Below are 23,256 nucleotides of genomic sequence, written 5' to 3'. Positions count from 1 at the left end.
TTGAAGAAACAGGACAAGTATGTAATAAACCACATTTTTTCCCTCAGGAGTTTGGACTCCTCAGCACGAAGGAAAAAAACATCTCCTGGCATGAGCTGCAGCAGCAGCATTTGGCGGTGTTTGAGTTTCCCAGTACCTGGTGTCCATCGAGATGGGCAGGGAGAGCCCTCGCACAGTGCAGAATGCTGGCAGGCAGGACAGGGAAGGCAGGCAGGATGGGGAGGTGGCCAGGAACTTTGCCACAGGGAGGGGAACTTGGGACAAGGCCCTGGCACGAGCAGGCAGGCTGTCCAGGAATGCTTTCTTCACAGGCAGTGCCATCAGAGATGGATGTTTCTTAGGCTTTTAATATAGCAGTCACTTGCCATTTACTAATTAACTCCTTTTTGCTGTTTTCATTTTAAAATGTCCCCTTTTTCTTCTTCCAAAGTGCTTCATTTCTGCAAGATGTTCCCTCCTGAGCTGAGTCGTGCTGAATTTCAAGAAGAAAACAAACAGTGAAAAAGCCCATTTGCATGATGATTATACTTTTAGCAGGAGTGACCTCTGAGTATCCATATTCTCCCATGGACAAACAGAGAAAGCTATGTACTGTGTCAGATGTCTTACTTGACTGCTTAACATCATGTTGACCATATGGAGAAATGTTACTGAGTGGTCTGAGGAACCGTTTGGTACAATCTGGCTTATAGAATGGAGGAAGAGCCAACTCATGACAAGCCAGCTGCCCCATTCTGGGGCAAGAATCCTGGCTTCAATAGGAAGGGCTGAAGACCTAAGCCAACATCCAACCCACAGATACTCTCTGGGTCCAAATACAGAACTTCAGGTGCAATCTTCACTATCTGTCTTCAACAGAAACAGGAAATCCGTAAGGGAAGTTGCATTTCACACAGATTAGCATGAACTAAGTTCAGTTTTGCTTGCACTCACTTTGGACAGCATGGTTCTTACCTGGTAAAGCTCTGGAGCTGAACAGTTATAGCTACAAGGCAATGCTATCCCTCTGCTTTCTGGTTGCCACAGTAGCCCGCACCTGGATATTGAAGTAGCCCTGGGCAATCACCTCTCACGTGAGCGTGAAATCATTTTTCTTCTTACTAACAAATGGTTTAAGTGATCAAAGTGTGCTCAGGAAACAGAGACATCATACATAGGTGGCTGGATGTGGAAATTTGAGCATCAGGCAAAAGAAGTTGCATCCAAACAGGTTTTAGGTGAAGCTGCATGAGGTGGGTGCAGCGCGTGTAACAGTCACCAGAAGGGAAGCAGTACTGACCTCTCCATCCTGGGGGCTGTGAGAACCACTGGGGCTCTTTCTCCGCTGCTTGCCAGACCCTCGTGTGACCCACCTCATCTTGACGGGAAAAAACACACATAACACTGAGCTTTTTTACTGGAACCATGCTCTGAAGGAGCTTTCTGAGGGCCTGATGGGTGCTGGAGGCACTGCAGTGACAAAATGTCCGGGCCTATCCACTGACTGTCCACCAGCAGTGAGGCTGGCTTAAACTGCTCTAGAGACTTCAGTGCAGGAGGCACTGCAAGATCTGACTCAGATTCCTTTATGTATGTGCACGTGGGCTACAATCTGTTGCTACTGGAATTCATTTCATAAGTAAGTACCTATGCACAGAGATTAAAGATGCGCACATGAAAGCAAAATTCAGTGACGAGTCGCATGTGCTGTGAGGCTATGCTTGAAAGCACATAGGCTTGTCTGATGTTATCCCACCTTAGGAAGGGCAGATTTCAAGCCGTGCACAGTCTCTACTGAGGATACAGGAAATCTCATCCATTTTTTCCACTTGAAGCAAAACATCTCTCCCCACAGAGGGAAATGTTACTGTCGCCCTGTATGATTTAGACTTTTAGAGGAAGCTGACAGACAGAAAGTCATGGTGAAGCAGAAAAACTGATTCCAACACAAACAAGCCTAAGCTTCACAAAATAGGCTGTAGTTTTAACAGCCAGCTTAGGAGAAGACTAAGGCGGAGGCCCTTAATGAAAACTACCTTCTTTTCAGGCCAAAAATTTTAGAGCACCTCTTTTCAAGCAGATCAGATATATTAAAAGTAAGAGAAATTTTCCACACATGTTCTATAAAGCCAAGACTAAAAAATTACGGTGAAAGTGATAAGCCCATAGAATTTATTGTTTCTTGTATGGTTTTGACAGCCTGCCAACAGAACGGTGCTGCTATATGGAGAGTAGAAGAAATGACATTTTCTTTGCTTTAGATTGTTATAAAATTTTCAGTGCTTTACAAGCCCCTAGATGGTTTTTATGACCCCTGTGGGGTTGCAACGTATTGACTGAGGAACACTGATTTATATAGCAAACTCCACTCTCATTGTTGGTAAAAATTACTGCTTTGTATGTGTGTATATACAGTGGCTGAATATAAATTAAAGCCCAACAAATAATGAGATCTGAGGCAAAGTCCACCACCTGGTGGTACATTAACTTGGATGAAATTTCCTTAATTTTACACAGGTGTAAATAAATGGGATATTTGGCCCTATATCTCTTAGGTGAGCACTGGATTGAGGACCAGAAAGTTTGTACTCTGTTTCACCCTGCAAACACAGCAGATTGCTGGCTGCTTTTACTGGTGGCAGCAATAGGGAAACATTTCCAATCAGCAATTCTCCTGTTTATTTATTGGCTTTCACTGTGTTCATCTGAAGTGACTTAACTGAAAAGGATCGGTGACTTGGGTCGTACTGAGCCTGCAATGAAAACACTCCAGCAAGTGACCCTAACGCCTCGAGAGGAGCAATGCTGGAATGTTCTGCATCTGTTCTAGAAACATCTGGAATGAACAGCAAATTCAGCTTTTATTTCATTTTGGGCAGACTACTGGGTTCATCTGTATTTCATGTAATCTGTAGAGTATAAGACAACTTTTATGGAATGGTGGCTTCCTGAAGTGTGTTGAAACCCAGTGGTGGACAATGAAGAGCTCATGCCCGGGCACGGCTAACCCTGCATCTCTGCTCTTGCCCATCAAGCTGGTGCACAGGGCTGGAGCTTGGGGTGGCAGACAGCTCTCCTCTGAGCCCCTCCTGAGACCACCAGGGAGGAAATGCCGCTGTACCTGGTGCTGCATGCCAACAACCGACTACTTGCTCATGAAGTGCAGTAGGTGGTCGCTCAGGACTTCAATGTTAACTCCCACAAAGGCACGAGCTGTGCCTGTGTTCCCAGCGGAGTTCTTTAGCAACCATGGTTGAGGCTTTTCTGGAACAAAGCAGGGCTCTTAAACTCTCGTATTGATGCTTTCCTACTTTGCATTAAAGAATTAAAAATGCATTTGATCAGAGAGAAGGAAAGGAAGAGCACGACACCAGAGCTTCACATTTAAGTCATTCCTTTGAGAGGGTGGAAACTGCAGTTCCACTCCTGCTTGCAAAGGCAGACTGCTTTTGTACTTTGCATTAATCAGACAGTGAATAAAATGCATGAACAATCCTTTGGCTGGGCAGAAAATTTAGCTAAGGACCTTGTCCTCAGCAACTTGCTTACTCCTTTGCATTGCAGTGCCTCAGTTGCTTCTCAGAGCTGGAACTGAGACTGCGCCCCTTGGCTCTGTGCTGCTGAGAGCAGAACTGCTGCACTCAACTTTCTTGCTGTTTGAAACAGGCAGCTTATAAAATCTTCAGCTCACAAACTTTCTCTGGCAAGGCATGCACTTAGCTACTGGCTCCTTCAGCTCCTGCTCTGCTGAAGCCTTTTGACACTGTGATGCTAAGAAAGGGCAGTGAGCAGCTTCCAGATTACCTTGGATTTGCGTGGATTTGGGACTAAGCCCCATCAGCAAAGCTCCTGCGTAAGCTTTTGCACACTGTGTTTCAGTTGTAGGACCCAAGTGACCAGAGCTGGCAAACTTTTATTGTTGGTTCAACTATTTCTGCTCACTTGGACTGCTGTATAAAGAACAGGCAGCAGAACAGCCCCAGACCTGAGCAGGCAGCAAAGCAGGCTTGGCAGAGGGAAAAAGGCCAGGGCAAGCCAGGAGGCTCGGGGGAGGCGAGGCAGTGGAAGGAGCCTGGAGCACAAACAAAGCAAATGGCAGCCGTGAAGCCGTCCGCAGATGAGGCAGGACCACTTCCCAAGGCTGAGAGAGGCTGAGCACGACAGCAGGGTCAGCAGAGGGGGACGGTGTGAATGAACGCTGCTTTTTTTTGTTTTGTTTTGTTTTGGCTGAAATCTGCCTGTTACTCAAAGTGGGGAATGCTACAGTTTGCTATTGTAAATATCCTATTCTGAAACATGGGCTCTCTGGGCATTCGGCCAAAGGACACAAGATCTCATCTGAAACTCTTCAGCTCTGTGAAAACCCAGTACTGCCATGTCAAGCCCAAATTACCTCCTCATGGTGTGGGCAGGATGCAGCGCCTAAACTCCTCTGACATGCATTTCCTAGAGATGAATTGCAGCTCACCCTGTGGCCCATCATTTACTATCTACATGAAAGCAGCAGGAGATGATTAGAGCAGGGAACTGCCCTGCTTTTGCTATATATAGACCCCTGCCTGCTCAGCCTGTAACATTTTGCTGTTTGGTTGTGAATAATAACCTAAGAGCAGGAATAAAATGAAAATTGAACTGAAAAAAATAGTGGTAAAAAAGCACACACACACACACACACACACACACACAAAAAAAAAAAAAAAAAAAGCACAACACAAACAAAACACAAAAACAACACACAGGTCCAGAGCACACCGCATATGAGCTGTCTGCTTGAAAGCAGAAGGCAGTACTCACAGGGTGCATCCCACTGCCTGTCCTACTGCTTGCAGCAGCAGAGCGCTGTGGGGCTGCAGCCTTTGCAGCCCGCTGGCAGAAACCAAATCTGTGCCTCCTGGCATGCTCCTTCTGCTCAGCGCCTGCCCATGCGAGCTGGCATGAGGGTTTCCAGGGCTTCCAGCACTACACCTAAAGGAATTCTCACATTTATATTTCAAAGAGTGCTGGGAGGCCGCACATACTTCTATTACATGTATATATTTTAATCTATTCCAATTTGTTCCTCTTATGAATCATCGTATCATCATGAGCCATAATCGGGGCATGTTAGCTTGAACGCTACACAGGACATGCTGTAGTGAAAAATGCAATATGCATTTGCCTTGAATATTGGGTACCTGGGTGCCTTGCAGCAATAAATACATTTTCTAACAAAGGCCTTAGGAGGTAAAGTCAACTTATTCCCATTTTACAGAAGAACAGTGGAGGTGAAGTGCTCAGTCAATAGTTATTCAGGAATCTGGGGGCATCTACCCCAGATTTCAAAACGATTGCTTACTCAGGAGGCCAGTTTCTCTCAAACCAGATGGAAAAGCAACACATAAAGGAAAAAGAACAAAGAATGGGGTGTTTTGTTTTGTTTTATTGCCAATGAGGAGTAAAAGAACAAAGCCATTAACAAAGCACTTTCCCATGTGATTCAAATTAGGGCAGCCATCGTGGTTGAAGACGATTGTGTTTCTTTCTTTTCAGTGATATTTTACAATTTGGGAAAGTTTTTGTTGTTGTTTTGCCGTTCAACATAAATAAGTGAAGTTTGGTGCTACCGCAGAAATTCAATGCTCTCAGAAATTCAGAATGCTCCTGGTACAGAAAACGAGATGGCTAAATCTTGGCCACATCAGAACAGATTTTTCTGTGCTGGGAAATAATCTCTCTACGGTTTGGATGGAGGAAGTGCTCCCGAACAAATGAAAAATGAATTGCAAAACCCATTAAGTTCAGTTTTTTTCATGAGTAAGGAATGAGTGAAAACAAACCAACAAATCCTTTCGGCTATGAAGCAGAAAGGAGGCATAAAACATTAGTTGGGCTTTTTGCCATAACCTACTGAGAGAGCTATGTTCTCAATGAATTTTTGGTCATGCTCTTCAGGAAATACACAATACATAGTTTACTCAAGATAACTTAATGATAACAGCTCGAGGCTGGTTTTGGTTTTGGTTACTTGCTGTAGGTTTCTTTCCTACTAACTGATTCCCCTGGAAACCTGGCCTTGGCTCTGCATTCTGCCACAGCCAGTTTTTTCAGATTTTGGTTTCTTTAGTTCATTCAGATGCAAAACAGATAAAGAGGTTGTAGGGAATATTAAAAACAAACAAACAAACAAACAACAGAACTCACACACAAGAATTTCTCATCTGACATTTCACTATTTTAGGGCTTCCTTTGTCTGAAAATTAAAAAAAAATTTTTTTTTTTAAACCTGTTTTTGTAAAACAAGTGTTTGCAAAAATATGCTTTCCTGCCAGCTCAAACATGCTTTCTGATGAGCCATTTTTCTGGAACTATCCAGATGTTTTCCTTCTCCTGTGTCTTAATACAGTGTGTTGTCTTCTCTGACAGTGCTTAGCTCGGAGTCTGAATTAGTTTGGCATGCACTGGGTTGAACAGAATTTTCATTAGTTCTGGTCCATACACCGAATTCTGGGATGCATTTGCCTTATTTGTGTGCAGGAGTAAACCAACACATCTAGAAGGGACTTTTATTGTGATAAATAAAGGGAAGTTGTAGAGGCGGGGTGGTTTGGGCTATTTCCTGTATTTTACTGATAGGGAAACAATAAAAAGCTAATATTCTCTTGAGGTTCACAGACTAAGACTCCAGACATTTGTCTTTTTATTTTGTCTTTCTTTTCCTCTCTTTTAAGTTTATTTCAGGGCTAACAAGTACACTAAGGATAAGGTCTAAACATACATTCAGCCCAAGAATGTTAAATCGATTAAAAAGACTACTCTTTCAAAGTCTGCAGAGATGAACAAAGTTCAGGGTTTGAATTTCCGACCACTTGGATGAAACAGACTACCACCAATGTGTTCCAAGAGAGCTACTGCTCAGTCAATAGCAAAGATATCCAAAATAGCAAGTTAGGAGTTTAGAAGAGAAATGCTATGGCTGTGATCCTCCTAAGGTTCAAAGTGCTGTCTGAAATACTTGGCAAGTGCAGCCTGGACTTGCTTACCTCTCAGCTAAGCACAAGGCCCAGAGCAGGCAGCTGTAGCGTGGTGGAAATGTGCCCCACTCCTGCCTGCTTGCCGTGACCTACTCACTCCCTGGTACATCCTGGTAACCACAACAGCTCATCCCCAAAAATGAGTCCTGCAGCTTTGTACAGGAACGTGCTTCCCCATCTTAAGAGAGCCAGACCTCACACCATAGCTAAACCTCAGCATCACACATGAGCCTGCCTTTTCCCAAAACAAGGACTAATTTCTATGTTTGACATGCTGCAGTGATATTCACAGGAGATCTTTCTTTGCTTGTTTTGCCAAAATGATGTGGAAGATGTCAGATCATGCGGTCCTAGGCTGCAAGTAAAGGCTTATTGACTTTCAACTAATTAACAAACTTCAGGTCTTACTTTGAAAGTCCTCTTATTTCATTCCAAGATATTTCATACTGTCTTTCCAGTCTCTTTATTTTCCTGCCTATGCTTATATTCTAATCCCACTAACGATCTTTAGCTTCTGTTTCTGCCACATTTTAAATGACCTCTCTCTGTCTCTAGGGCTCAGCAGTTAAGCACTTGGTTCTGATTAAGGTGAACTTTGTTACGTGTATATGAATGTATACACATTTCTATTTCTCTATATGAAGCACCTATCACCACTACAGCTGCCTAAAAGGAAGTTGTAACAAAGTGAGAATCAGCCTCTTCTTCTAGGACAAGAAGTAATGGCCCTAAGTTGTGCTAGAGGAGGCTTGGGTAGATATTTGGAAAAAAAAGATGATGATGCATTGGCACAGGCTGCCCAGGGAGATGGGGGAGTCACTGTCCTTGGAGGTGTTTAAGGAAAGGGTAGATGTAGCATTTAGGGACATGGTTTAGTGGGCAGTTTTGGTGGTAGGCGGACAGTTAGATTAGATGATCTTAGATGTCTTTTTCCAACCTGAATGATTGTATAATTCTATGACAGCATTCTTTGGAGTGATCCCTTCTCCTGTTTCCCCAGCCACCACCTCTGTTTGGGGTTCTGGATGTAGTACCTCAGTTTTTGCAGACCTTTTGCACTCCAGCACTAGCTTCTTGCAGGGCTGGGATGCTGGTCTGCTTGGTAGGGCTTAGTTTAGCTTCTATTGCCTATATTTTAGTCCAGAAACCCCTTGTGTCACTTTGTGCTGCAATAACAGTAATTATGCGTTTAATTGGTTTGATGCTTTAAGAATTAGGCAGTAATTAAGACATATTGCTCTAATTTGAGAGATGATGAAGAAAGTCCTTTCCCATGCTCCCTTCTTACAGCTGGAACTGAGGCTGGCTGTTTGTGAAGCTGTACAAGGCAGAAGTAAACGGAGAGTTCACAGCTCAAACCCATTCGTTCTGACAGAATTTTTTTTAATAAAGCAAGGCTAAATTGTAAATTAATGCCTTCATGCTCTGAGGTACAACAGCAGTCTGCTCTGGAGAACTGGCTGACAGTATGTAGCTAAAAAAAAAAAGGAAGAAAGACGAGGACAAATCTAATTCTCTGGGATTCAGTTGCTACTGTGCGTTAGGACTGAAGTGTCAGCTACCCACTATAGGCCTACAGGAACTGCTTCGTGTATTTTCGATTCATGGTGAATATGAGTAAAAATATATACAAAATTATAAAGTTTGCTGTTGTTGGTAAAAGGCAAAGCCCACATTCAGACACCACTCTGTGGGTTAAGTAGAGGGTGGAAATGACAGTCAAGAATCTCTCTGAGATGAGCATTTTAGATACTTCTGTAGTAGAAGAGCTGACTGAAGCTTAGGCAGGCTATGTCTGGTCAGGTGGGCTCCCACAAGGGATGATGCCAAAGGACAAGGCAGGGAGGGGACAGACAGGATGCCCACAGCTCCTGACCTCTGCAGGGCCGCCCCACAGGACGTGGGCACTGCTGACAGCCACAGCCTGTGCTTCTGCCCTGTGGTCAGCCTTCACCACAACTTCCCCTCTCAGGCTCATCATGACAGCACAAGGTCATGCCCTGGCTTCATCAGATGGGCTGTGATCGCTCGTAGCTTTGGTATTTGTCTATCTCCAGGCTGTGTTCACTGTCTGCATTTTCTGACCACAGATAAGGTGGTAGGCGCGTGGGCTGGCCTAAAAAACCTCAGCTCTGCAGCAAAGCCTCCTTCTTGGGGTCTTCCTCAGGTCAGCACCTTTCTGGCCTAAACACACACAGGCCAGCAGACCGGTAAGGAAAGTGACCCTGTAACTGAGACAGGACACAAGGAACCAGAGGTTGTCTCATGACACCTCATTGCAAAGAAAAACAAACAACATGGCTTTGGCTTTTCTCATGCTGGGCAGACAGCTCTGCCTCCCAGTGTCATGACAGCCCCTACATGAGAGGGCATGCATCACTTCCCAAGCTCAGTCTGTGCCCAGCGATGCAAAAACTTCCCCCAGACACACAAAAGGTTTTGTTTGCTGTTTTTAAGTGGGATAAGTGGGATCTATATTTTATTTTCGGCTTTTGTTTTGTTCTTCTCCTGGCATTCCTTTGCCCATTTTTGCCAGTAAGGATTCTGCTGTCTGTTCCCCAGCCGTGCCATGCGTGCCTGGTGGATGAGCTTTCGCATTAGAAATCCAGTATGCTGGCAGCAGTGCTTCCCAGCTCTGGTGTACTCTACCTGATGGGTTGGACAATGCTTCGGTGCCTGGTGCTGCATCACTGTGTCTGCCTTTGGAATGGCAGTGCTCAGGAAATCTGTCTGTGCTCCAGGAGAACAGACCTCCACAGATACACATCTGATTTTAGCTTGTCTCAGTTAGCTGCCCAACGATGATAAGCACACAGATTAGGATTCCTAACTACCAATTCCTGGACAGTTGACAACAAGAGCTGGATCTGTTTAGTGGAATGTGAATGTGTTTCCCTCTAGCCACAATGCCTTGAAGCAGCCAACCCATACAATTCATTTGGTGCATTGTGCAGTTCAGAAGTCACGGAGGACCATGTCAAATGTTCACCCAGCTCAAAAATGACTGCAGTTGAGTTTCTCTATTGAGGATTCTTGTAATTACACACTGTGACAGAAGGGGCAAAAGGCGCGTGAAGCAATGCAAGGCGTGTGTATTCATACTGGCTTTATGTTATCAGGACTTGTGTCCTACAGTATCAGAGGGAGCTATTTTGTCAGTCTGCCTATTATCAGGAAGGTAATCCTGATAGCAGTGAGCTGCATGAAGCGACTTCAACGTTTCCCACTTGGTTCTTACGCTAGTCCAAAGGTGGTGGTAACCTCACCCGCACTGAGCAATCATTTGTGCTGAATAATGGCATATACCAAAAAACTGTCTTTTAGTAACTTGTAAGTAAAGGCCAGGAATTAAGCTCAAAGTAGCTTTGAGACTGCTCCACGCGCAAGCCTCTCTTATCCATCCATTTTTTCTAAGAATATTTCCAAATCTCTGAGCTTCCAGGGAAGCCGTTTCTCACTGCAACCACTGGCCAGCACAATCCTCAGAGGCGTCCTGGGCTCAGCTTTCTGAGGCTGGTTATTTCTCTTCCAGGCAGAGCTCCTGGTAGCTTGCACAGCTTATTGCAATAAATCTTCACCTACACGATTTTTATAAGTGTTTTTCACATCAAGTGTTGAGCAATTGAACATTACATCATTTGTCCTGCATGTTCACTGTCATCAAGAACAGAAAATTTTCTATTGGATATAATTTGCTTTCAGATTCAAAACATATATATATACATATATACATATATACATATACTAAGCCTGAGATTCTCCAACACTACCAGTCTGGCCCCAGCCTCTAGCAGTTGTGGAGGATCAGTGCCAGGCAGCCAGCAAGTGACAGTTCTCCCCCACCTTTCAGAAGTGGCTCCTTGACACCAGGAAAGTGATGCAGAAGGACTGTATTCCAGCTCAGCTAGAGCCCAGTTTGCACAGGAATAGTTATCCAAGGAATAAGGGCAGACAATCAGAGCTTGGTGTCCATGCTCTGCCTTCACAATGAACAGAACACGTGAGCACAAACTATTACGGGTCTCTTTTTGTAATTGCTAGGAGTGACTCATCCTGAAAAGGCTACAATTAAACAGTTCAAGGTGAATTACATCTCCAGTAATAACCATAAGGCTTTCAGGACTAGATTTTCAAGTTATTTGTTTGCATATGTGCCTGCACAAATTGTGCACACCACGTCTCTTGGCACTAACACACCAACTGTGAGCACGGAGCTGGCATCTGTGCATACCCGTGGCCAGCTAGATCCCAGACTAGGCTTGGCCTGGCCACCCAGTTTGGCACACCAATCCCTCACAGCAGCTGGCTCCCACTTTCATTAAGTTGTTTTCAGAACAGTGCTGATAATAGAGCAGCAGAGGCTAAAAGTCATTTCCAAGTAATGTAGACAAGACTGAGCTCACGCATCATGCAAGCAGTGCCAGCAGCTCCCTTGATTTTGCATTTATCTTTCCTAAACACACTGCATTCGGTAATTCACATCTCACATTTTGGGTTAACACACCTCAAGTTTGATCTCACCTCAGATTAAAGCCTTTTTTCTTGTCTGCAACCCTCTTGCCAAGTATCCTTTCACATATTATTATCAACATCTACTCTTGGGTCAAGCTATCTCGTGATGTGACTGGCTGCCCCTGCAACCAGCGCTGGTGAAGTGGGGAAACAAATATGGCAGATGCTCGTGCTCCAGCCCCAGCCCCATGCTGCAGGGCAGCTCTCGGTGCTCCTTCCCCAGCTTCCCTTCAGCCCTTGTTTCTGGGACATGGAGAACCGCCACTGATGGCAAACGGGATGATCGAGATGAAATACCATGTTCCTCTTACCTCTTTTTAATAATCACGGTAAGAAATTTTCTCAAACAAAATAAAGCAGATCCCAGTGTCCTTAGGCTCTTTGGCCATTTGGTACCCATTTAATCTAGACCCTCTTAGCTCTGGCAGTTTTAACATATTTTTGCTGTATTTTGCTATCCTTAAGCAGTCATTTCAATACTGGGCACTGTAAGATACATCTTGACAGCAACATCTCTATTCACACTTCTTCAATATGCCCTTGATAAATCATCTAGTATATTTTCAACTCCTTTTCTGGATTGGCATTCAGACTTTCACTTGGTATTTCTGGAGTGTTATCAGCTGTCTCCTATTCTTGGTGAATACTTAGCGAAGGTTCTTGAAAATAATCTCAAACACCTACTGCTCTGCTCCTAGGGCTGTTCATGTTTTCCATAGATGCCTCATGTAGACCACTAGAGCACTACCACTGTGGTCACCCTTTGTGATACTGGTATCTCAGTTTGCTAAATGCTGCATGAGATTAGAGATACGCTTAGAAAAGACATGCAGAGGGATGGGAGTTAAGTTGCAAAATAAAAAGAGTGGATAAGGAACTGAGGCACATTTGGCTTTCAACCGAGTATGCAGTGCATATTCCATATGAACATAAAAGAACAAGGATGTGGCACTTTGCAGTTCTTAAATCTGTTAAAGAAGAAAAGAATTCTGGATTATTAACAATGACTGGTTTCACAGTTCAGCAGGAATAAAAAATTTTCCCATGGCTAAATATTCAGTTAGCTATTTGGGGAGCTGGGCTTAGTCCCTGACCTGCCAACAACCTTTCAGTACAACCTTTCAAAAGCCCCTTTTTTGCTTTGCTGTACCTCTCAAATTTGGTTTTCTCTACCTCTGTCTGTAAAATGGGTAAATGCCATTTCATTTCTGCAGCGCCAGACAGCAGAAGTTTGGAGCAGGGAGGTGCTCAGATAGCACAGAGCCTTAAAAGAGTTGCTCCTTTCAAGTTGACTGTCGCCCATCTTGCTGAGGATTTTTGATGTGTATGTAACAGAAGGTAGCTAGCAAAATGAAGCAATTAGATCTGTGACATTTTCAGCTGCCTAATGAGTTTCACTTCTGCTTGTCACACAAGTATTTTGGAATTGGAGCTTGTGTTACCAGTTTTCAATATTTTACGCTTTTTCAGACTGCAATTCAACAGCTGTCTCAATATTGCAGTCAGAGCCAACATATTCCATATAGATTTTCCTCAATATGTTGTCATCTCGTAAAAACCCTTGCCATGCTGTTTCGCTATTCATGGCTTGATCATGGCCGTTTTCATTATAAATCTGGCACTTGAATCCTTTTCCTACAAGTATGTGAACTGAGATTTAATGTCAGTGAGTGCAATTTCTCCAAAAGCTCAGCTTTCTGCCCCAGCTCTTTTCCCCCACCCTTTCAGGCTGCACATTGTGAGCCTGCTAGTCAGTTCTGTACACAAAATACCACAAATCTCATGCAGAATACTACACCTTCCAACCATTCACGGTTGTGCTCTATTCTGCTCTGCTTTCTAGGGACAAGAAGGTATTATATTTAACACCCATGTTATTGCAAGGCTTTCTGCGGCCCAGCCCCTCTTTGGGCTGCTGACAAAAATCTCTCCTTATAATCAAAGCTCTGTGTGCAGTTACTGTATTATTCCCTGCAAAATATCTTCCTGCATTCAGGTTAAGCCACTTTTTTTTTTTTTTCTTTCCTTTACCTGAACCACTGAATGCTTCTGCTGGAGATCTACGTGGTGAAAGAGCCCTTCCCTTCCATCCTTTGGCATGCTTAGAGCTGTATTAATCTCTCACTTCTGTTCTCAGTCCTGCCTACATAACAAGCCCTCATGCCAAAGTACGCAGGAATCTTGCTTCATGCAATGAGCAATTATAACAATCGCCTGTATTGATTTTAGGATTAAACTGACAGTAACTTTACCCCCTATATACAGATGAATATTCTTTGCTGCTATATATTCCTGCTAATTTGCATATCCCACCACTCATGGGCAGGAGTCTCTGTGGCAGTCCACCTCTGCATGGAGGTGGAACACTCCTACCAGTGACTGCACCCCAATGGCTTTAAGTTGTCCTCTGGACTATGTTTTTTCTCTGCTCGGAACGCCAACTTTTTAGAGAATGTTGTATTTAGGAAGATGAAAAGCATAATTTGTATTTTACATGCAATATTATAATAGTAATTGAAGGTATTTCTTGAAATGAACCTTATATGGTAACAAATGTTCATTTTTATTACTAGGCATGTTGTTTTTTTATCCACTGCATCCTTCATGCTACCTGAAAGTACATTAGGAACATTAGACTCTTCCAACTCAGTTATGCTATCATATTCTTTTGCCTTCTGAAAATACCCTATGCAACTTGTCAAAATCTGCAAGTTCAGAACTATTTGTGAATTTCAGAGCTATGTTTAGATCAGTCATTCACAGCTCAATGAGTATCATCTTTGTTTAGTAAATCAGACAACCTTCTTTCTTAATTCACCATATGTTACCAAAATCTGTGAGCAGTCCCTTGCCTCCTCTCACAGGTACCATGTCCATAAAAGCAATAACTACTTTGCATGCCTTACAGTTCTATATCCTACAAGAAATAATCTCTTTGGCTCTTCTCTGAGCATCTCCCTAGTTCCTAGTGCCTCCCAGCCAAAAGGATAAACTCTGCCTCTCTCCTGTCCTGTCCCAAAGAACCAAACACCTCTAAACATCCAGCCTTGGTCAGCCCAGCCCAGCCTGGCCCACACAGCACAGTGGCTGCTGGCTGCAGCGCCTCACACCCACCTGCACACAGCTGAGCTGCTTTGGAGGTGCCCCCACTCTTTCACATTACAGAAGGAGTTCAGAGGATCCAGACTTTAAACCAGACCATATTTGGAGATCTGGATACCACAGGGGCCCTGCCAGGCTCTGCACAATGTTGTCAAGAAATCTGCCTGTGTGAGGATATCATACAAGGACACCAAGATCACCTACATCTGCTCATACAGACAGCACTCTATGCTTAGAGTCAACAGGACGTGATCACAATTCACTTTTCTTCCTGCCTCTTGTAACTGCCGAAAAATATTATTTTCCAGCCTCAGCTTCATCCTTTCCCCCTGCACTGCGCCATGTTTTGTCCCGTTTCCGCCATCATTCTGCCTCCACGCGCTGTACCACCACTGGTGCACCCTCCCATGCCCTCCACCCATGGCAGTCACTGGGTGAACGCCACCGAGGGTCACCTTATTTCTGTTTCACAATAGCTAAACCAAGTCGCAGGGAGGTGAAGTGATTTGCTGGCGGCCATCGAGCAGTCTGTGATGGCACTGGGACAAGAAGCAAGGCCAATGAGACCTTGGTCTTTGCCCAGCCCAGCTGGAAGCAATGCCGTCCTTCCAACACACCCGCACACAGGCACCGCACCTACTGCGCTGCAGGAAACGAGCACTGCCCTTCAGGGCGAAAAACCTTCACAGCCATTCTCAACCCTGGCAATTCCGTGGTCAGGACTCTGCCTGGTCTGGGGCAATAGCTCAGCAAACTAATGCTGAACACAAATGTGTCATGCAGTGAGGGGACTCTGTCCTGGTGTTTGTCACACAGACAGAGCCAGCAAGCCATCTGCGGCTGCTCCTGCCTGCCCCACCTGCGGCAGACTGAGCCTCGCACAGCCCTGCCTGGCAAGCTTCTTCTGCTCTCTGCGGCTGGGCAGCGCTGAGCCCAGCCTGGCACGGAGAGCCGGCAGCCATCCACACAGCCCACATCAAGCAAGGCTCTGCCACACACAGCAAGGGGTTAAATACCAGCGAGGGACTTCTCTGCAAGCCATGCAAAGGACTAAGAAAACGGAAATGAGCCCAAATTTAAACTGAAGGGCTCCATTCTTCTGCCAAGCCACTCGGCTCCCTGATCAACTGGGGCCTTGTTTCACAGCCGGCCCCAGAGGCTGCAGAACTGAGCGCAGGCACGGCCATGAGCGAGAGCCACAAAGGACGTCTCTTCTGTGGCACCTCCTCAGTGCTGCCTGAGCAGCATCTTCACGATGTGTACCTCAGTGTGCAGCGAGGGCCAGGCCTGCAGGGATGGGCAAGGAGCTTTCCCCCTGCTGTTCCCCCAAATGAAACCCATGACGAGGTTTCCAAGGCTGTGCAAGTGGGGCCGCTCGCTGCCAGTCCTGCAGCCCTGCGGCTGGCTGCACTGCTGGCTCCTGGAGAGACGCTGCCTTCCCATCTTTGTGGCCTCATCTAGTCATGCTTTCAGTGATTTCTGATACATGCACTTTTATTTCAGGTTATAATGGAGTCAGGGGGAAAAACACCCACGTATACCAGAAAGCTGATTATTCTGGGAAACTTTGAAGTTCCCTTCTCTAGTGATATTCTTTGATGGTGCTATTAAATAAATAATGATTTTACATCTAAAGCTTATCTCATCGCACAAAATATGCCATTATCCTCAGCATAAAAACCTCCTGACTGTTAGTGTTAGCTATCACAAACATCAGCTGATGCTGAGGGTTAGGAGCACTCAAGGCCGACCTGCCCAGGCGCAGGGCAATGCCAGTTTTTAGCATTCCCCACTCGTGCATCACGTGTGCTGCAATGGGCAGAGGGGAAGGGGCTGGGCAACAGTAGGAAGGGGAGGCAAGCAAGAAGGAACCAGCAGATGTGAAAAAGAAACAGAATATGTGTCTTTTCATGAGGTTGTTCAGCCATGGCCGTGGGCACTTTTATGACAGTGGGAAGTAGGATGACATTTCTAGCACTGTGCTGAATTAAAAATACTAATGAAAAAGATCAGAAATTACAGCAGGAGGAACTCATTAAGGGCTTCAACAACAGTATGTGCACAAGTGGTTGCTGCATAAAGCAGGCCATCTAAAATAGTTTACTGTTACCTATTTACTTTGTGTGATAATGTCTTTGACTGCAGAGCTGGCAGGGTCAGGAATCCAGAAGTGCTCAGTACCTGTCCAGATCTGCCAGAGCTCCTGCTGTGGTCCCATCACTCGTACCCTCGTTGTCCCTCTGTCAGGCAGCTGGTCTGATGGCTTCTCCCTGGATTGGGGCAGAGCAGTCGGAACAGTCTGGCACAGCTGTACGCCACCAAGCTTTGGCACAGGGGTTGTGGACACCCACCCCAGCAAAGGCATCACCTGGCTCAATCAGAATGCAGCCCTACCAGCACTCACTCGAGGAGACCAGCGAGGAGGATAGGTGGGTACACAGTAGTGCTGCAGGTGAGTGTATAAAGCAAGCAGCACAACAACACTGGGCACTGAGAGGATGGAAAGAATGGGGCAGAAACACAGAAGCTGGAAAAAGACTCCCATGTTGTTCTTCCCTTTATCCACGCTTTTATGTCCTGATTTTTCTGAGATTTTTTTGTATGACAGATAAAAGCGAGAAATCTTCTCCATCCTTCCCACAGCTGCCAGATATTCTTCACACTTCAAGAACAGCATCCTCTCCTCCCTGTCCTTCACTCTCAGCTCCCACCTGCTCTCCCAAAGCCTCCCCCAGCCACTGCTCCTCTCAGCAGTCATGTAGAACCTTTTGTTAGAACTCTGCAACTTCATCACACGAAAAGATTGGAAGGAGATGCTGCCACAGGCTTCTGCACACAGAAGTGCCATCTCGAGCTCAGGAAGCCCCAAAGTGACAGATTACTGGAAGCTGGGAATCTGTCCTGGGGAGGACAGGCAACCCGTCTTCACTTCTCATGTGGTGGTGGGACTGACCCCGCTACCACCAGTGCAGTCACTGCTGTCGCTGATGCAGAGCAAGGTTATATGGCTTTTTTATTTCTTTCCCAAAACAAAAGCCTGGCTGCAGGAAGCAGAGAGAAGAATCCTGGTAAGTATTGACATCTAGCATGTGAAAACTGTTTAAAATCAAAGCTCAAGTACAGAGCTGTAAGGATGTTTGTTCAGGTGCCAGTAGGAAGGAAGATGCCACGGTTATGTTCCCTTGTGGCATGTGAGCACTGTACAGGCACCAGGAGCAGCCAGCAGCTGTCACCAGCAATGAAGTGCATGGGGAAAGGGCGTTTCATTGGAAACACAAGCCCCTTGCAAGGTTCTGGATCACTAACCTATGTAAACCTATCAGCTACCCCATCAAACCACCTCTGGCTGGCTGATTTCTTCCAGGTACCACTTTCAAAGAAAGTCTCCTCTGCCTGCAGTCCTGCTCATCAGAGCTTGGTGCAAATTCCAGGTTTTGTGTGGTTCCACCTAAGGCAGCTATGAGGAGTTAAGAACAGCTTTCTGATCTGATGAAACCAGTTCAGGCCCCAGCATTTGTCAAAGCCTTAGCTTCCCTGTAATCCAGTTTCCTTTTACTTAACCCAGTCTAACTGAAGGCTGCCAAAAAAAGGAGCAGTATATTTCTCTCACCATCAGACAGGTTTCCTAGGGTGGATGTAATTATGGTCTGACACAAACCTAACCTACAGCGCACAAAACACATGCTGCTTTGCACTGGATCATTACAATCCATGTCAGTACGTGGCTCAGTAGGACCCTGAGGCGACAGAAGGGAGAGGGCAGGAACGTGCACACGGGATGTGGAGAGGCCACCTCTGCTGGACGCAGCTTACATCTGGATTAAGCATTTCAAGAACCCACACCCTCGGTTACACTGGAGTAAGGTTCCAGACCACTCACAGCCATTGTGGTTTGCAACGTCCCTCCCAGAGGCCACCCCACAGAGCACATCCTGCACACCCTGATCTCCAGCATTTCCTGGGGCTTCACCTCCTGATCACACTGCAACTCCTGAAGCGCTTACGGGAACATTTAGGAAGTCACCATGAACCACAGGAGTGCTTCCAGCCCAAAGCCAACTGGACGGCCTTGCTGCTCAGCAATCATTAGGTCTGCGGCAAGGCCACTGACATGGCACCACTGTCCCAGTCCAGTAAAACCTGCATGTACGTAGCTTTATGCAGGCTGCTTAAGGCTGAGCACAGCTCCAGAGTCCAGCATGAGAAAAATGTGTAATTTTTTGCTAGTTTAAGCTACCCTAAAACCACATCCATAAAACCATGACTGATCTGAAGCCACCATAAGACCATTTAAAAAGGCAAGTTACTGGAAGCTTAGGCTCCTCTTGCACTTATCTTTCTGCCTGATGCCAGATATGCTTGAGAACTGTGCACACAAATTTTGGAAAACAGGAATAATTATAAACATTCTTCTCCTGAAAGCCTCTCCTTCTTGACTCTCAGGAGAAAACAACAAAACAAGAACAGACAAGCAGAGAAAACCAACAAAAGCCCACTACAAGTCTGTTTCTAACAACCTCTTCTTTCAAGCTTTTCCAGAAAACAAAAAGCTTGCAAGATTATGCAGAAAAAAAGAAAAAAGGAGATATTTTCAGTTGAAGAAGCAAAAATCTTGAATCATTTCTCAGAGTCTTCTACTGGAATCCAATAAACACATTACCAAATTACACTGTATATTTTATTAGGCTATGTTATCTTTGTATGTATTACAGGCACAGCATGAAGAAAAACAATAAAAAATACTAACCTTCTTCATATAAATCAGCAGAGTTAGAAAACATCTAATTGAATAAACTACTTTTGACATGAACAAATGGCTACATTTCCATTTTTTGGCTGCCTAAGAAAAGCTTGAAGAACCACAATTCTTATTTCTTAAGGGGAAGTTCTTTTATTTTTATAAGCTCAGCAATCAATACTGAAGTATGAGCATGGGCACTTTCAATTTATGAACTGTATACTTTGAGCAAGTTTAATAGTTTAATCGTATGCATGTTGTTCTAAGAGTGTTTATTTTTGTTGTACTGCATAGGAGTTGCTTAATGGAAAATACTGCATTAGCGCATAAAGCAGCCATATATGATAGGAAAAAAAAGCCATATATGTAGGAAAAAAAAGAGGAATAATTAATGTAAAATATATATATATATATATATACACATAGTGTTGATTTCTTGTAAGCAGAAGTGCACCATTAGCTTGAGAGAAGGCATAACTCCAAATAGGGAACTTGCACTGATTTCAGCCCTAGGCAGAAGAGCAGCAGAAGATATGAAGATCCTCTCCCTGGCTGGCACTAGGAGCAATAGGATTCTTTGTCCCTGGCAAGCATGTGGTCCGCTGTTTTCTCCTTAAATAGCATGGCTCAGGGCTGAAAAGTTTTGATGTTTAGCTTAAATGTATTTTCCTAACCCAACTGAAGGAGTATGCGGTCCAGCACATCCCCTCTAAGCCCCGCTGCAGCCCCTGCATTTGGGCTAACAGTGGGTCTGCCAGTTTGCGTGCAGCTGGAGGCCAGCCAGAAGGGGTTGCATGTGTTGTTATAAGCTGACCTAGAAAGGACCTACCAACAACAACGCTTGTCTATAAAAACATAACTCCTATTCATCTTAGAGAATAAGGAGTGGACTTTTATGAGGCTAGCTGCAGGGTGAATCACTGCTGTCCATTATTCACAGCTGAAACACAATTTGACCTGCTGCTAGTTTTAAGGAAAGAATGACTTTTCCCATCAGGCCCACTTTCGGATCTGATGAGGATTGTCACCATGCATTTATCACGCAAAAAGCAGGCTCGCTCACTCTGATATTGATGTTAGGTGCCGATGGACTGCTGGTTCCCATGCAGATGATAACATTGCATTGTGCGACCTGCTGTAGGGAACCTGCTTTGGCAGGGGGGTTGGACTCGATGATCTCTGGAGGTCCCTTCCAACCTCTACAATTCTGTGATTCTGTGATTGGAGGGAATTTCAGTTTGTGTTAAATGGAAAGTGGCTCAGATTTGCATGTCTCTCCAGAAATGGCACGAGAATTATCTTGAGCATCAATATTGCTAATAATCTGAATGTGAAGGAAAAAACAAACACATGGCAACAAGGAGCCCATGTCACAAGATGAGTCCAACAACTGTGTAAAGACTGCACTCTGAAGGAGGAAAAAAGGACGCTTTGAAGAAAATGAAAATCAAACTTGTTCCCAGTGCCAAAAACAACCTCGCAGCCAACTTCTGGCAACTGTATTCTAATGAGGCCATGCGTTGATTAGCAGCACGCAGAACATCTATATGCAGCCAACGAGGTGTTTGCTTGGACCACGTACCTGCACAAAGGGTGCACGGCAGGGCAGGCAGACCCAGCGCTTCTGAGCTGCAGGAGACAGCCAGGGAGCAGGGCCAGGAGCAGGCTCTCAGCACAGGAGCACGGGGAGGGCGCTCTGTTGGACATGTGGATTTTTCTTCTGGTGTTTGATGCAGTCTGGACTTTGAGACTGTAATGAGACAAAGTGGCAGGCAGAGTGGGTTGTTTTGTACTTGAAACTCCAAACTCGCATCACACAGAAAAAAAGATATTCACTCGCACAGCTTCACGTGAGGATGAAGTGCTCGTGGCCGCATGTGGACCCACTGGGTCACAACTACACCTTTCTCAAAGGAGAAACTTCCCAAACTGATGGTGCAATCAATAGTTAACGGGAAATCATGTGAGCTGAGAAGTGATTTCTATGCTAGCCAGACTGACCTCTCTGCTAACCTGCTATGTTCTCTGAATGCTGGCATTCTTATTTCTTTTTATCAGGAAAAATTACATTTTTTTCAGGAAATATGTGCCCAGTATTTTTCTTAGCTCCTTTTTTTTGCTAGCAATAGACTTGTTTCTGGTAGGCATTCCCTTAAAACAGTGTTAATGGAGGTACTGAAACAGAATATTACTCAGAGGGTGGTGACACACTGGAACAGGTTGCCCAGAGAAGTTGTGGATGCCCCAGCCCTGGAGGCATTCAAGGCCAGGCTGGCTGTGGCTCTGGGCAGCCTGGTTTGTGGTTGGTGACCCTGCCCACAATAGGGGGGCTGGAACTATATGATCTTTGAGGTCCTTTTCAACCCAGGCCATTCTAAGATTCTACGGCATCACCCAGACTAAGATGTGGCATTAAAGTCCAGCAAATGGGTGTTCCACACATCCTCTGCATGTGAGCCTCCTGCAAGCAGGGTTCTCTTATTTAATTAAATACACGTGTACACATGAAAAGTAAAAAAAAAAAATCTTGACTATGTTCTAAAAATATTTAAAGGAAGCAGAACCTACTGCAGATATAACTCAGGCACATCCTGTGGCTGTTTTGGCATCTGAACAAAGAGAAGATGTTTCTGCTGTTGGTCCCTCAGTGACTGCCCTCAGTGTTCACCCCAGTGGAGTCCATGTTGCATCCTAAAATCATCAGTGAAGGACGGCATGGAGGTTTGGGCACAAGTGAGAGATGCTACAAACACAGCAATCAGTTGGAGGTGCTGGGTCAATCCTGCTCCCTGCAGTGCCCAAGGCAAGCAGTCTTGTGTCCCCTGGCCACAGTGCGGTTCTCTCTACGCTCACCTGAGGCAGGCAGCAGCCCGAGGAGATGAGTGTCAGACACTCACCTACAATGGGAACCATCTGTACATCGCTGCACGGAGTGAAGCAGAGCAGCCCTGCAGGAACGGGAGTTTTTCACTGTCTTACCCTTTCTAATAGTGATGAAGTGATTGTGTGGTTATTACAACAACATGGCTGCTGCCACAGAAACAAACTGCAGTGTCTTAACCACAAAACTAAAGAGCCTGCTGCAGAGGAAGCTGCGCTCTGAGGAACTGCTTTCTCAGCTGTGAGCAATGAACCAGTTCCTCTGGACCCGCTGAGCTACAGAGGTCACACAGCAGCCCCAGTCTGTGTTCCCATAGAAGTGTACATGATGTCCCAAATCACTTTACAGGCAGAGAGTAGCTCGTATTTGATGGCTTGAGGTCAAATAGCAGTTTTGTTATACTAGGAAACAAAGTGGGACTTTCTAAAGAGCCTCCTCCACTGATGCTGAAATACAATCCCAGGAGCCCACAGTCGCCAAGAAATCTCTTCTGTAGCAACAATATCCATGCATGAGCATGGCTGAGATACCCTAGTGCAGACCCATCCTTTCAGAAAGTCCCTGTAAGCAAAAGGACTTCTCCACTGGCCATAGCCTTGGAGCGTGTGGCCATGTGGCAGCACTGAAAGCTATTCAGGGCCCGAAGTCTGAGAGTAATCAAGGGATCTGTTTAAAGGGAGGGAAGAAAAGTTCTTTCTGCATAGCCATGACAAAAACAGTCAAATCCCCAAAAACAGTTGGTCAAACAAAACAAAACAAAACAAAACAAAACAAAACAAAACAAAACAAAAATTCACCCTACTTGCAGTTATTAAATGCAGATTTTGAGGTGAGTCGCATCCCATACAGTCAGTACCATCTCTGGGCTGACACGGCTCACAAACACTCCACTGGGGTTTTAAAAGTTAAACAAATACAGCAGGAGGTTGTAGCTATTGACCGAAGGACAGGGAGCACGGGAAGCTGGTTTGCTAGCAAGCAAAGCTCTTGTGCTGGAGCCTCCAGTAATTAGCAGCAACAAAACAAAAAATAAA

The sequence above is a fragment of the Centrocercus urophasianus genome, unplaced genomic scaffold (assembly GCF_019232065.1).
Source record: "Centrocercus urophasianus isolate 14NV4802_14NV808 unplaced genomic scaffold, USGS_Curo_1.0 seq_19, whole genome shotgun sequence".
NCBI classification, from domain to species: Eukaryota; Metazoa; Chordata; class Aves; order Galliformes; family Phasianidae; genus Centrocercus; species Centrocercus urophasianus.
This window is presented reverse-complemented; position numbering follows the sequence as displayed.